Source organism: Gekko japonicus, unplaced genomic scaffold (genome assembly GCF_001447785.1).
Source record: "Gekko japonicus isolate JY-2015 unplaced genomic scaffold, Gekko_japonicus_V1.1 scaffold1737, whole genome shotgun sequence".
Taxonomy (NCBI): Eukaryota; Metazoa; Chordata; class Lepidosauria; order Squamata; family Gekkonidae; genus Gekko; species Gekko japonicus.
In genome coordinates, this window is record NW_015165295.1 from 126603 (window position 1) to 130936 (window position 4334).

Below are 4334 nucleotides of genomic sequence, written 5' to 3' on the forward strand. Positions count from 1 at the left end.
TTTCTCCAAATCATTATATGTCTGCCTAAACCCATGATTTTTTTTGTCCTTTTTGTACAAGTCATATATTTGTCTGTATTGTAACCAACCATATCTTTAGCTTCTTGATCACTGGCCATGCTGGCTAGGAAGGTGGCATTATGTCTGCTAGGAGGATGAGTGAGTTGGTGGCCCTTAGAGTAGACTTGCCTTTCCTGAAGATTTTCAATGAGAAAGCCATGTTGCACCCTAGTTTGGAGTTTTTGCCCAAAGTGGTTTCGTTCCACCTTGCTCAGGAGGTGCTCCTGCCTGTTTTTTCCCCATCGCCTACTTCCAAGACAAAGAAAGCCCTGCACTCCATGGACATCAGGAGGGCCCTATTATATTATATTGACAGAGCATTTATTATGGAAGTCCCAAGAAGGGCAAAATACACAAGGCAAACACTCCTTCTTGGTGAGTAGCTTGTGAAAAATCCCAATGTGGGGCTGCAGTGAAGACGGAAGATGAACACAGAGTTGCACTTACCTGTAACTGATGTTCATTGACATATTCTATGCAGACACACATTCCCTCCTTCCTGCCCTGCTGTGACCTCTGTTAGATTTTTCCTGTTCTGTTGGGGTCTTTGCAGTGGACTGGCAGGAACTGAGGGTGAGAGGGGTGTCCCCCTGGAGCATGTGACGGTTTGGGTGCAAAAACACCACCGCATCAGCTCTGGAGGGGAGGGGCTCCTCCCTTTGGTCATTTTGAGCTAGAGAAAATCCTGTCCAAGGCAGGCCTGTGCACAGAAGACATCGATGAACATCAGTTACAGGTAAGTGCAACTCTGTTTTCTATTGTGATTATATGAAACTCTTGAAATTGCACAATTTCTTTTGCTTTCTACAAAATTTGTTTTCAGTTTTCAGCGCTAGCTTTTGTCATCTGAGAGGTAGGAAAAAATAAGGTATATGTGCCAAAGTAGCATAGTGTGCAGCAGTATGTAGTTCTCTCTCATACATATTGGGTAGTTTGCGGTTTGTAAAAGCTGAGGCATTTATACTTTTTAAAATTTCACAAATGTGTTAAAGCACAATTTAATGAAGTTATAAATAATGCATTTTATATGGTAAATTAGTTTAGGGATGGTTAAAAAGTAGATACTGAATATATTTCAAAACACACACACCATTTTCTGTCCTGCCACCACAAATATTACTTTCCTGTAGCTTCAAGATTTCTGGCAATTTTACCCTCTCAGAACACTGTCGGTTGTGATCCAGTCTACAGTGTGAACTGTTAGGAAAATGGATGTCTTGTAAGCCTTCTCCATATTCCCATTTGATCCTTCATCTCTGCTTGGTATAAACTGCCTGAGGCATGAATAAACTAGTATTGAGAAGAGAAGGAGGGCTGGATATGGAAGGTGTGGGTACAAGTCTTTGATTCCCACTAATGGCTAGTTACACTGCCTGACTGCACTATTGAGGGGCGAGGACAGGACACTCCTGAACCTGCAGAAATCATCACCCACTGTGGAGAGAAGGCATAATACTCCACCTAGAAGACATTTCCCTGATTCATGCTCCGCTACTGGGTGTGTGAAGGTTAATATCTAGTTAAAGAGTGCAGCTCAGGCATGGGCCTCAGGGGCAGCTGGTCCATACAAGCACCTGGGATCAAGCAGCCTCATCAGTTGCCCTGCTGCCCTTCCTCCACCACTAGAACTTTGCCCACCTCTCATACACCCTGTGTGACAAAGGAAATTGATAAAAGGCTCTAAAATGGTGAAAAAACCTGACAGAGGAGACATGGCATTTCTATATCTGCAAAAGACATTCAAGGTGGATGCTCCTCTTACAAAGTTTTCCTACTCAGTCTATTGATACGTCCCCCTCTCAGTTGCAAAATCCATAGGCTTAATAATCAAATATAAAAGAAATAATACGGAGTAAGGTGTTTTTTAAAAAAATTGGTTCTAATTCCTGCTTAATTTGATGTATGAGCAGTACTAGATAGATAGATAGATAGATAGATATTGATATGCATTATAACCAGTCATCCCCATTATTTTAGGATCACAGTGGAATCAACTCTTGTAACTATTCATGGCCCCAGATCTATTTCCTTTCTGGTCTCTGCTATCAATAAACTTGATCTCACCCCAAACCGTCTTCTAAAAACCACTTTATAGATCTGGGGGAAAATGTAAGAAAAATTGGCAGTTCCCAAAAATCAGTACCAAGTGGAAGTCTACTCAGAATCTTAATCAGGTCTGTTTGCAGGGTTTTACTCCCAAGAAAGTTTTCTTAGAATTGCTCTGGTAGAGTCCATTTCTTGATCATTCCCTATTTTTGATTGCACAAAACACGTGCAATTTAATTAATGCATCTAGGTGCTTTACAGACCTCTTTATTGATGGGGATTCCATGACTGGTGACTAGTTGAAGTTCAGACTTGATAAAATGAAATTTAATTAGTTCCAGCAGTATCAGCTACAGCATTTTCTATCAAATATATATCTCTGCAGAACCATACATAAAGTATTCACCAATATATGTTCTGTACTTCTTGATGACACTTACTGGTTATTTGGTAGGTTTTGCAATCTGTGGGACAGCGGTGTTGGAACAGGGATCAAGGATGTCTCATGGCGCATGGCTGTCTGGAGCTCTACCATCTTCCATGCTATCTTGGTGGCAACAAAAGAATGTGCACGTAAATTGATTCATAGGTGGAATTTCACTCGACTGGAACTTCCAGTGCATTGATAAAACTCCCTCCTCCCAGTGTTGGAAGGGATGTAAAGAAATTGGCTTCTTGTGAGATCTGTACTAGACTAAGGTTTCTAGACTTAGGCTGCGGTCACACAGTCACACAGTCCTTTTGATCGGGTTTCGCCGCTGACGTTGGGGGCGTGGCCGAGCTCGTCGGGGGGAAACATATGGTTTTCCCCCCTGACGAGCTCAGCCACGCCCCCAACGTCACGTCAGCGACGTGGCTGCGTCACCTCTGGTGACGCAGCTTCGGGGGCGGGGTTTCCCCCGGGCCCAGATTCCTCCGGGGCGGAACTTGGGGGCTCCGAAGCGGGGGGTTTCCCACCCCCCGGGCACATTTGGGAACCCTACTACCATTTCAGACTGCTGGTGGGGGATGGAATGTTTGACTGCCCCGGCTCAGAGTAGCTCCTACATGTGCAAAAACTAGGAGGAAGAAAGCCTTTTTTCAGACATGCTAATTTTATATAGATAACATGCTAATTTTATATAGATAAAGGGGGGGTTGTATTAAATGTGGCTAAGTATTCACATCTCACCTTCAGTTTGAATTGGTGCAGCTCAGCAGCAGATGTATCACATGGGGCTTTGACTCATCTGCTTTAGTTCTTAGTTTGGTCAGGCAATCTATATAAATAGCCACCCTGGAGCTAAACTAGAAGTTGATTCAATGTGCGTCTTGGAATACCTTTTGGCCCTGCATTGACATGATGCATTGACATTCTGATGGGCAAACTGGAAGACTGTGGACTGGTGTCAGCGAGCTGCCATCTCTCTGCTGGGCCCTCTCACGTCCCTTCCCTTTCCCCCCCTTGTTTTGCTCTCGTATTTTTCCTCCTCGTAGGCAACTGCTGTAACCAAGGTCGCCAGCTGGTGAGAAGTGGGAGTTATGTCTTCACACTCATGCTTGTTTAGACTTAACCGTGTGAAATGAACTTGTGTTTAGGGAAACGGGCGTTACTTTCTCATGTACCTTCGCGCCCTTTCTAATCTCCCCGTTTCCAGCGGGAAGTGGGACCATTGGTCCAAACCTTGTTCAAAATTCCTTTATTATACCTGTACTGCTGACTAACGTCATTCCAATCAATTCCTGTGTGTTCGTGATCAACCATGTCTTTGAAATAAATCTTGCTTTACTTTTGAACGTGGATCTATTCTCATGCTTGGGGATCTAACATTTTGATTGGAATCCCATTTTCCCCCTCACCCCAAATCTGACAAAAGTCATGAGCGGGGCAGAAGGGAAACCACCATCCCAGGCGGGTGATCGGGGGGACGTCCCGGTTCCCGCCTCAGCATCGAGCTCAGTCTCGGTCAGCGGGGCTGTTGGGGGAGCGATCCCTTGACACGAGACCATACCGTGGCCTCCTCCGACCCCATCGCATTGGGGCAGACGGGAGGTACGGGTTGTGGACGATTGGACTATGTTTGATACCCAGGGCATGAAAGAGACGTTTTCTCATCGTGGCAGTGGGCTCCGCGAGAGCCTGTTTGAACAAGGTTTGTACCCGGAGAGACCGCAGAGTTGCCCTCTGGAGAGCTACTGAGACGAAGACGACTTTTGGCCAACCGAAAGGCCGAGTGGACATATACCCA